Source organism: Taudactylus pleione, unplaced genomic scaffold (assembly GCF_031769625.1).
Source record: "Taudactylus pleione unplaced genomic scaffold, aTauple2 ptg000454l, whole genome shotgun sequence".
Classification (NCBI taxonomy): Eukaryota; Metazoa; Chordata; class Amphibia; order Anura; family Myobatrachidae; genus Taudactylus; species Taudactylus pleione.
In genome coordinates this window covers 7,208,537-7,221,176 of record NW_028284856.1, presented here as the reverse complement: position 1 = coordinate 7,221,176, position 12,640 = coordinate 7,208,537, and positions in this window count along the sequence as shown.

The window sequence follows — 12,640 nt, the reverse complement described above, 5'->3', positions numbered from 1 at the left end:
TACATCACTTGCTGCTAACCAATACTCGCTGTTCCAGTTAATGTTCTGTAATATATTCAATACTTGGGTGGTGTCCCTCAAATACGATCTCTGTTTTTAACATGAATTTGTAGGAAATAATCTACATATTGAGAAAGTGCTGATGTTAATGAGTTAATCCTAGATGGAATGGGCTGTCCCTGTGGTTGTGTTGTATTTTTATGAAGTTTCGGGAGATAATAGAATACTGGAATTACAGGATGGGCTTTGATTAGAAAGTCAAATATGTGGAGAATAGAACAACAGATAGGCTTCAGCAATACACATGGACATTGTCTCAAGCAACACCATATCTGCGCATAGACTACAGAGCATGTGCATGACATTTTCAACATCATGTGGCAATGATGCATTAGAGGACAGATCGCGCTCTAGCGGATGACGCGGAGCGCACAAATACACCGGAAAACCAGAAGTAACGGACTGGGGATCAAATGGACTCATTTCAGACGGTATTTAAACCCAAATCTGGTAACAACATTTCACCTACCCTTGAAAAAGTCCCCACATGGGATGAAACGCGTTGGTACATAACCACATTTGAGAAATGTGACTTTTATATATTTTTACCCTCAGACCATATGTATGTATGATCTGTGTATGTATTACTGAATTCTCTCTGACAGCCATTTTGCCGCAGCCAGGCATGAGTGCAGAGCAATAAATGTATTTTTTACCTTCCATACACATAGCGTTCTTTTAAGGTATTGTTGGACCTGTGTCCCCTGTCCCTTATACCCACACCATACAACCACACAAGAGAGTGCACTTGGTGGACCAGCAGGATTATGTCAAGACCTGGGTAAGTCCTACATGCTACCTATCTTCTGCACCATAGTGTCCATCAGCACCTGATACTGCGGTTTGTTTTGTGAATTTTTGAGGTGGAGTGGCAGCTTCCTGATACAGAAACCATTTGGAGAGGGGAGAATACATCCTTATTACGCTACTATACGCCAGGAACTTTAACATCATCCAGCATAATTTCAACTCACACACAGATGGATATACTGCCTAGAGTTTTAGCATACCAGTATTCATCACCAGGACTGATGTTATAAGAACACCCACCCTACAGTACTCTACAGGTGGTTCACACCAGAACTGTGATATCGAGACTTTGGAATCTAGACTATAGACTATAACATACAAACTATTAATTATTCTTCAATTTGTTGACATAGGTCTCTACACCACATTAAATATACCAGGATTGCATATCACAGATCACCACCACATAATGATAAAATAGATCCCCAGAGCGCGGACACCACACTATAAATTTTAAACTATTTACGAAGGCAGGGAGACCTTCCCGGTGTTCAGCAGCTAGAGGTAATACTCACTAGCGCGAATCTTAAATTTATCTATATAAGTGGTTAATAAACTATACGACCCCATGGAATTTTAAAAACCAGGAATGTTTTCCTTAACTAGGTCAGAGGCCCGATGGAGTTGGAATATGTTTATGGACTGGAGACAGGGAAAGGACGGAAGAATTGATTAGTTTTTAATTTATTTAATTTAATATTTTGATTCTTAAAAAAAATTATGAGGGAAGTTCAATCTAGGATCGAGTTCTTCAGTTCATAAAAGACATCTTTGATCTGGAGGAGGTTTTAAATTTTTTTATACATCATGATCTAATAAAATAAAATTAGGGCCTTGCTTGTGGAGGTGCTGCTAGAACATACTGCAAACAGACGTTTACTAGTTTGTACTCAGGGAGGTTGTTGGGGATAATTGGACAAAGACTTGCTGTTTACATCAGAGGAAAGCAGCCTGTAGTTCTCCGGCTGAATTAGAACTCCCAGCATCTGTGATGTTCGCTGGGCCTGTTGGAAGTTATTAGTCAACAACAGGTGGCGTGTTTCAGGTTACCTCAGTCTGCTTTATGCACTGTATGTGCCATGTAAATATATTTGTATGTGACCATAATACACAACTAATTTTTCTTTTAAACATATTTGCAGTGCACTTTATTGCACACATCCTGGCAGGGAGATGCTCTGTGCTGCTGCTGCTGCTCATATTTGCCCCCCCCCACCCCCATCAATTTGGTGGTTCAGAATTTTCTTTAAAAAGAAGAAAGGGGCATGCAGGTGATGCTGTCTGTGGCCATTACAAAATAGCCCCAAATAGCACATAATGCAAAGAAAAGAGGTGCAAGATGGGATTTTCCTTGGGCCCTCCAACCAACCCTTATATTGTATATATATGAAACAGGACATTCACAGATTAACAAACCAATCACTTCAGTGACAGGGACTGCCACTTGTGGATGAAATGATTGCTTTGTTTTGACCCCCCACAAAACAAGCTGCCAATGCGCAGTGGACATTGGTGGCAATGATCCCATACACAAACTGGCTTTACAACATAGGTAAGATCAGAAGTCATCATCGTCATCATCATCATCATCCCCATCAGTGTGTACATCCTCTTTTTCACACAATTTTAATTCGTCCCCGCTGGAATCTACCGTTACAGACGCTTCTGTATTTTTTTTACTTAATTGCTGGTAAAGGTCTTCCTCATGGAATTTGTAATTAATTTTGATGAACATCATCTTTTCCACATTTTGTGGAAGTAACCTCCTACGCCGATCACTAAGATTCCCGGCTGTGCTGAAAACTCTTTCAGAGTTCACACTGGAGGGTGGGCAACTTAAGTGAAGCAAAGCCAGTTTGTGTAAAGGACTCCAAATTGCCTCTTTTTCCTACCAGTAGTGAAACGGATTGTGTGACATGCCTATTTGGATGCTATACCTAAAATAATCATCCACTATTCTCTGAATGGTGACTGTATCAGACAAATGTCACTAATTTTAGGCAGTTCTTTCAGACCCAACCAGATGTCATAAGGTTTTGCTGACTGATCTGCATCACCACCAGCAGTGGGTCTCTTAGGAAAATTTAGTTTTTTCCTGGCATATCATGAGCTGATTGAGAATTTTTTCACCAACAGCTCTTTGCATCTTTTCAGCTCCTCCTTCAGTTTCTCCAGCTGATTTTGCAAAAGTCTGATTAGGGGAATGACCTGACTCAAGCTGGCAGTGTTTGAACTAACTTCACATGTGGCAAGTTCAAAGGGTTTGAGAACCTTGCACAACATGGAAATTATTCTCCACTGCGCTTGACTAAAGTGCATTCCCACTCCTTTCCCTATGTCATAGGCTGTAGTGTAGCCTTGGATGGCCTTTTGCTGCTCCTCCATCTGCTGAAGTATATAGAGCAGTGGTTCCCAAACTGTGCACTGTGGCATCCTAGGGTGCCTTGGGACACTTGCAGGGGTGCCTCAGATTGGTGGTTCAGCACCAAATCAAATTTTTTATGGTTTATGTAATGTAAATATGTGGACAACAGAAGTGCAAACCTGTCCACCACATAACTGAACCTAAGGATGACAGGTGAACACAATTGACTTCACTTTACTTACATTTTTTTCAAAATTTCTCAATAACAAACAAACTTAGGGGTGCTGTCAAAGTAATGCTGATACTCTAGGGTGCCGTTATTCAAAAAAGTTTAGGAACCACTGATATAGAGGGTAGAATTCCACCTAGTTACTACCTCTTGCTTCAGCTGATGGAAGGACAAATTCAACAATACTTGCTGGTTTTGCAATCTTTGACACACAGTTGCTGAATGTCAAAAATGTCCCAAAATCTTTCAGGCCACCGAGAGCATCTCCTGCATGCCCCTGTCATTTTTATAAAAATGTTGCACCACCAAATTAATTGTGGGAGCAAAACATGGGATGTGTTCGAATTTGCCCACATGTAATGCTCGCACAATATTTTTGGCATTGTCAGAAATCACAAATTTAGAGGAGAGTGGGGTAAGCCATTTTTCAATGATTTTCCTGAGTTTTTCTAAGAGGTTCTAAGTGGTATGCCTCTTAGTGAAACCGGTGATACACATAGTAGCCTGCCTCTGAATGAGCTGGCATTTGTTAGATGATGCTGCTGTTTGCACTGTTGGAGGCAATACACCTACCCAGTGGGCTGTCACAGTCATGTAATCTTTAGTTTGCCCTGTCCCACTTGTCCACATATCTGTGGTTAAGTGGACAGTGGGCACAACAGCATTTCAGAGGACATTAATAAGGTTTTTTTAATGTCCTTGTTCAGATTGGGAATTGCTATTCTAGAGAAGAGGAATCTAGAAGGGACATGGTAGCGGGGACACAGGACCTGAAATAACTATGTAAAACTCACTGCAATAATGGAGGATACTGGACGCACATCTAATACCAGCATAACTGTTATGGCGCCAGTAATCCGCTGTGCAACTGGGTGTCTGCTGTCATACTTGTTCCCCATTGCAAAGGACTGTTTGACAGTCAATTGTTTGGTTAAACTAAAAGTAGTCTTCTTCTTTGTCCCCTTCTGGGATGAAGATCCACTCACAGCAGCAGCAGCAACAGGCATAGCACTCAAGGACCCTTCTCAGGAACCACGGATAGGAGAGGAGTCAGTCATTCTTTTGAAATTGGATGCAGGACTACTTCCGATTACGATTGAGGATGTTGATGATGAAGCAGGTGTTGGTGGTGGAGATTTCAGGTGCTTGGATCCAGAGAGAAGGGAGCAGCTAGTTGACACAGGACTGATTGTTGTTAAATTTGTTTTAGCTAAAGTTTCTGAATTTGAAAACCTTTATCAATTTGATGAATTCGTTGTAAGTGACGTAACAGGGAGGAGGTTCCTAGATGGTTAAGGTCCTTACCTCTACTCACTGTTACTTGGCAATGGTTACAGATGGCTTGACAAAGGTTGTCCGGATTTGGGTGAAAATAATTCCACACATGAGAAGTGGATTTTTCGGTCCTTTGCCCAGACATGACAACAATGGGATTTTTCCCACCATGGACAACAACTGTTGCCTGATTTACAGTTTTTACACAAACATCCTCGGCATCAACATTGTTATCATCATCAACATCCTCATCATCCTTGCTAGTGCCAACTACAGAAATATCCACCTCTTCCATCTGGTGTAATTCCACAGAAGCATATTCTATGTCAGCATGTTGACTTGTGCTGCTCATCCCCACATTTGTACACAAATGGTGGAAGGAGGATCCTTTTCAAGTACAGTATTAGAAAGGTCAGGCTCACACATGGCAATCGCGGACACACTTGGACTTTCCTCGGGGATCTGTGACTTTTCTGAGCTCACAGTTGGTTCATGTGCCTTAGCAATTTACATTTTTTTTACACTTCTACAGGGAGAAGGACTTACAGCATCCTACGATGCAGAACCACCAGTCATAAATAAAGGCCAAGGCCTTATCCTTTCCTTGCCACTTCATGTAGTAAATGGCATATTGCCTTTTTATTCTTTCTCTGCAACTAACTTAGCTATTATTTTTTTCTTTAACATTGTAAAACATTGCTTGCTTGATTTTAGATGCCTTGACTTAAGCCCTGCATGCCCTTGGGCATCGGCTTTAGTATATTATGTAGATGGACTAGTATTGTCATGACTGGTGGCACTGGCAGCAGCTACACCACTAGTATGTGGTTCCTGCACTCCTCTCAACTGATCGTTCTCCATATTAATATTATTAACAAACACGAATGAAGTGGGGTACAGCACACATCAATTTGTAGCAGTTTTAAATATTACACTGCGGTATCAATGACCTACAATGTGATAATATTTTTTCCGAATACACTGAGTTTTCCACTTACAGTGTAACAATATTTTTTACGAATACACTGAGTTTCCACTAACAGTGTCAATATTTTTTACGAATACACTGCGTTTTGAACTTACAGTGTGACAACATTGTTTACGAATACACTGCCTTTTCCACTTGCAGTGTGACAATTTTTTTATGAATACACTGCCTTTTCCACTTACAGTGTGACAATTTCTTCTATGAATACACTGCCTTTTCCACTTACAGTGTGACAATATTTTTTAGGAATACACTGCGTTTCCACTTAGTGTCACAATTTTTTTTACGAATACACTGTGTTTTCCACTTACTGTGACAGTATTTTTTATAAATACATTGCCTTTTCCACTTACAGTGTGACAGTTTTTTTTTATGAATACACTGCCTTTTCCACTTACTGTGCAGTGTTCTCCCCAGGCTGTATTCTGCGGGTGCATCGCCAGGCAGAAACAGCCTATCGGCCGGCACTTTCCCCTGCCGACCCCCGCTGTGGAATGCTGGCCTCTGAAGTGACCGGAGGCTAAAGAAGCCTCTGATTGCCTCAGATGCAAGCGTTCCCAGTGGTGCACTGCGTGGCTGATGTCATGACGTTACCCGCGACGTGAGGAACCTACCCGCACACCTGCTGGATCTAGTTAGATCCAGTCAGCATGAGGCAACTGGAGTAAGAGCGCGAGCGATGAGTGGCCAGCAAGTAAAGGTAAGTTCTGGGCTGGGGCTGGGACCAAGGCCAGGACCAGTCTGGGGGCAGTGCCTAAGGGACACTATTTAAACCTGGGGGCACTGCATAAGGGGCCAGCCAGGGGGCACTGTATAAGGGACACTATTTAAACCTGGGGGCACTGCATAAGGGGCCAGCCTGGGGGCACTACATAAGGGACCAGTCTGGGGAAACTACATAAGGGCACTACTTCAGCCTGAGTGCACTGCATAAGGGCAAAGCTAAACTACAGGGGGCAATGCATAAAGGGGAAAACAACAGGGGCACTGTATAAAAGGCACAAATACAGGGGGCACTGCATAATGGGCACTTTTGACTGAGAGCCAGTGGCGGAGCAACCTGAGACCTGTCGGGTTGGATTGGTAAGGGGGATACCCCTTTTCCCGGCACGCATAATTGCGAAGGCCCCCACCCGGCTACTTTTTGATGCCACCCGGCTGGAAAAGATTTCTGGGGAGAACACTGCAGTGTGACAATATTTTTTACGAATTCACTGTGTTTTCCACTTACAGTGTGACAATATTTTTTATGAATACACTGCGTTTCCACTTACAGTGTGACTGTCAATATTTTTTACGAATACACCCCTGCAGCCTCTGCCCCTGGATGGACACAGCAGCCCCTGCCCTGGATGGACACAGACACAGAAACCCCTGAATGGACACAGCAACCCCTGACCTGGATGGACAGAGCAGCCCCTGACCCAGGATGGACATAGACACCCCTGGATGGACACAGCAGTCCCTGCCCTGGATGGACACAGCAGCCCGTGGATGGACACAGCAGCCCCTTGTGGATGAAGCACAGCCCTGACAGCCAAGGACTCAGCAAGCAAATGGTGTCAATCACAGTAGGGGAGGGACTTTTATACAATCCAAAACCTGTGATAATCCGACACAGCGGTATGATGACGTTTTGCCACACTTTGAGATCCGAGCTAGGCGGGAAAACCCGAGCCGGATTCGGATCTCACCTCGGATCTGCAAGTTCAGGTGGGTTCAGTTCTCTGAGAATGTGTGCATATAATTGTATATATGTGGCACTCTCCCTTTATATAAGGTGCCTGCTCTGTCAACAGAGTGGTGGCATTTGGATCCTGCCACCTATGTATAAAATATTATTAGACAATGTAGTTGACAACAAGCGCCAATTAGTGCAATTTCTGAATAATTTATAAAGTGAAAGTGTGCAACATGTGCAAAGTTATGACAAAAGTGCAAACGTGTTGAATCACTGTGATAACAAAAAGTGACTCATTGCACAATATATGCTTAATCCTAATATATAGATAAAAGCATTTGGAAAACTTTTTAGTAAAATTAAAACTGACTTAAGGATTCATAGGTATAAAAATACAATTTATTAATAATCAAAATAAAAGAAAGAGAAAAAAAGGACAAATTGTCCAATTTACACACAGAACATATATAGAAATATAAAAGAGTAAGAAATGAAGGAATAAACTAAAAAGCAATCAAAAATGCAATATTTTTATTCTAAAAGAAATTTTTTGGGAAATCAGAGATCAGCTTATCTTTCAGCAGTGTTTGGGAAAGTTCATAATGGCAGTAGGCAGGGATCCAATGCGCTTCTTCCTCTTATCTGGACTTCATTAAGGGGACTTCATCCCCTTGATATAGTCCAGATAAGAGGACGAAACGCGTTGGGTCCCTGCCTACTGCCATTATGAACTTTCCCAAACACTGCTGAAATTCTTTTAGCTTAAACCATTGAATTTTTGATTGCTTTTTTTGACTGCACCGCACACCCTGCACCCATAGTATTACTTACCTCTCCGGAGTCCCACGTCAGCGAGGGGACTCCGCCGGGGACATTTTCCCGGTGACCTGCGCATACTCTATAGACACTGGGCGCACTCTGCGCATACTCTATAGCTCAGTGTGCTGCTGGCCGCCGGACAGAGAGGAGTAGGCCATGTTGGAGACTGCACATGGGCCCCCTCCTCTCTAGAAATGCCCTTGAGCTCCCCTATATGAATAGTGAGAGAAGGGTTGGGGTAAAGATACAAAATTGGGTGCAGGGTTATGAGGTAAGGGTATAGTATTAGTAGCAGGTTTAGTGGATTAAGGTACAGTATTGAGTTAAGAGTTGAGGGATAAGCACACAGTATTGGGTGCAGGGTTAGGGGACAAGAACACAGTATTGGGTGCAGCGTTAAGGTGCATATCCACTACCTGATTACACAGAGCGATTGAATGATAACGACATCGTTATTGTTAAACAGAAGGAGGATAATTTCCATCAATCAACAAACCACTGCTGTCTACATATTCAGGACTGTTACATCTGTACTCCGGGCCTGATTCAGAACCGCTCGTAAGCGGCCGCTCGTTCGCTCCGAGCGATGTTCGCACATCTGCGCATGCGTATGGGTCATAATGCGCATGCGCCAACCAGTCAGTGCGGTCGGAAATCGAGCACTCGCAAAATAGCGAGTGCCTGCTAATTTGAGTGACAGGATGAGGCATTTGTGGGTGGTAACAGGGGAAGGTGCTTGAAAACGGGGAGTGGAGATCCGAACACAGGCGTGCCAAACGGTCAAAACGGGCGTTTTAAGGGTGTGCATAATTAACAAAGCAGCGTCATCGACCACGTCACTTGGTTGCTTCTTAGCCTGAACTGTTCGCATGATTGCGGTAGGAAATTCCTACCACAAGCACTGCGAGCAGTTCAGACGCCTTTCGATGCACTCGATTAATCAAATAAATAGCGGAGATGACATAGGATGCGAGCGGCCAGGGGGCGTCTTTACAAAATAGCGAGCGCTTGTTTCGTTCGCTCGCTCAGACAAAGAGGCGTCAACAAACCGCAAAGAGCGAGCACTCTATTTAAATAGCCGGCCCCTTTTTCTGAACGAGCGAGCGCAAATAGCGTCCGGCTCTGAATCAGGCCCTCCCTGCGGAGGTACGTCAAGAAATCAACACTTCTACTGCTACTAATAATGCTGGCCTTCTGAGGTTTACATACATCTCAATGCATACTAGTGCCCATGTCAGTTTGCCTCTTTCCACTTGGAAATACTGTCTTTTATCTTAGCTCTCTTGCCTAGCCTCACTTCCTTTATCTGCTTACAGTCTACATTATTATTCAAGTTCTGCACACATTAGATCCCCACTTTTAACACACCAACCAGAGGTTTTGCCACACCTCTAACAACACATAGAACAAATAACACAAATGTGGGTGGCGCTGAAACACACAGCAAGGGGTGATAATAAGTATCTTTAATATGCAAAACATAAATGATACAATAAAAGCAACATATACTAAAATGACACAATGATGCTCACTTGACCTGGTCTTTACTCACCGTTGTGATATCTCTGATTACTCCAATTCCCCATTCCCCCTCTCTGACCATCACCTTCTTTTAACTTATCCCTCTCTCCTTCCCCACCTCTACCTCCTAAGGCTAGCATTACTAAGCATAACATTGAGGCTATTGACACTGTTGCTTTTTCCTCTCTGCTGGACTCGCTTCTTTCACCTATCCCATCTGTCTCCTGTCCTGAACAAGCCACTTCCCTGTACAATGCCTCCCTTACTTCTGCTCTTGACTCTGTTGCTTCGGCAATAACTACTCACCCTACAGATCCACACCACAACCCTGGCATTCCAAATGCACCAGTTACCTGCAGAAGTGTTCAAGAATTGCTGAGCGTCAGTGGAGGAAATCGCGCTCTATAGCTGACATCATCCATTTCAAATTTATTCTCTCATCCTACAGTGCTGCCCTGTCCCTCTCCAAACAATCATATTTTAAGAACCTCATCTTCTCCCAGTCCGCAAACCCCCAGCATATCTTTGCCACTTTCAACTCCCTCCTCTGCCCTTCTCCTCCTCGCCTCCCCTCCTCACTCTCTGTCCTTGACTTTGCCACCTACTTTACATCTAAAATTGACTCCATACATGAGTACATCTTATCCCATCAGACCCTCAGCACTCCTACCCCCCCTTTCCCTGACCACCCCTCCCCTTCTGTCTCACCAACTCTGACATCCTTCTCCCCTGTTTTTGGAGAGGAAGTTATGGCCCTCATCCGGTCCTCCCCTTCTTCCACCTTCCCTCTTGACCCTATCCCTTCCCGTCTCCGCTGTTACCTGTCTCCCTCTGCCTGTTCTCATCTTGCCCACCTCCTCAATCTCTCCCTATCATCTGGCACTGACCCTTCTGCATTCAAACATGCCCTTGTCTCCCCCATTCATAAAAAACCTACCCTGGATCCTAACATACTCTCCAACTACCGACCCATCTCTCTCCTCCCTTTTGCTTCCAAACTCCTTGAGCATATTGTTTACAACCGCTAACCACCTTTATTTCTTCCCACTCCCTTCTTGACTCATTTCAATCTGGCTTCCATTCTCTCCACTCCACTCCACTGAAACTGCCCTCACGAAAGTCAGCTATGACCGCCTTGCTGCCAAATCCAAGGGCCACTACTCTCTGCTCATTCTCCTTGACCTCTCTGCTGCATTTGACACTGTAGATCACCCTCTCCTCCTGCAAATCCTTCACTCTCTTGGTTTCCATGGCATTGCCCTCTCCTGGCTGTCCTCCTACCTCTCTGATCGTTCCTTCTCTGTCTCCTCTCAGGAGTCCTCTTCCCCCCCACTTCCACTAACAGTAGGAGTTCCCCAAGGTTCTCTTCTTGGACCTCTCCTTTCTCCCTATATTTGTCCTCTCTAGGTGAACTCATTAACTCTTTTGACCTCCAATATCATCTCTATGCTGATGATACTAAAATTTACCTTTCCACCCCTGACCTCTCCCCCTTGCTTCTTACCCATATCTCCAACTGTCTCTCTGCTATCTCTTCATGGATGTACCAGTGCTTTCTTAAATTTAACATGTCTAAAACTGAGCTGATCATCTTCCCACCATCTTCCATTACCTCACTTCCCACAATTTCTTTATCTATTGATGGCACAACTATCTCCTCTATCCCCAAAGTGCGCTGTCTTGGAGTTATTCTAGACTCCTCCCTTTCCTTTAAACCACACATTCAGCACCTCTCGCAGTCCTGCCGCTTCCACCTAAAAAATATTTCCAGGATTAGACCCTTCCTCACCCAGGATGCCACTAAAACCCTCATCCACTCTCTGGTCATCTCCAGATTGGACTACTGTAACCTTCTCCTAGCTGGTCTCCCAGTCTCCCAATCTCCCACCTCTCTCCGCTACAATCGGTCCTCAATGCTGCTGCTCGGCTCATCTTCCTTTCCAGACGTTCTACATCTGCTTCCCATCTCCTTCAAACCCTACACTGGCTCCCCTTCCCCTTCAGATGCCAATTCAAGGTTCTTAAACTCACATACAAAGCCTTGACTAAATCTTCCACCACATACATTTCTGACCTTCTCTCCCTTCACGCCCGTCTACTTCGCTCAACAAATGCATGCCGCCTCTCTTGCCAACTGATTACTTCCTCCCACTCCCACCTCCAAGATTTTGCTCGTGCTGCTCCCTACCTTTGGAACTCTCTCCCTCTCCCTATCAGACTCTCCACCTCACTGCATATCTTCAAACAGGCTCTCAAGACCCACTACTTCATCAAGGCCTTCCAGCTCTCATCCTAACCCACATAATACTCTCTCCTCCCTATCTTCCCCTTCTGTGTCACGCCTGTCAGTCTGCCCCTCCCCTTTAGAATGTAAGCTCTCATGAGCAGGGACCTCTTCCCTCATGTGCTTCTCCTTACACTTTCTTCTACTGTTTACTTCTCATAAGGGCATCTAACACGTCTCTGCCAACTCCCTGCTGCTTATTGTGAGTGTTTTAATCACTATTGCAGCAATGTATATAATGTCCTTCACTGTACAGTAAGTTACTTGTTTTTTGGTTTTTTTTGTTCACTTATTAGTTTTATATACTATGTAAGGTGCTGCGGGAACACTTGTCGCACCATATAAATAAAGGATAATAATAATAATTGTTCAATTGCTCGTTAATCGTGCACAAATCAGGCAGCAAAATGTTGGCAATGACCATCGATGCGCGTTAACGCTGGTCGTTGCCGGCATCGCTCATCGTCCGAACATGCTGGTCAACCTGACGATATAGGTTAACCATGTTCGGGAATGAGGGAGGGTGCCTACACTGAACGATATATCGTTCAGTGTGGGCACTGTGCAGTGTAGTGAAAGACTGAATGATAACGATATCATTATCGTTC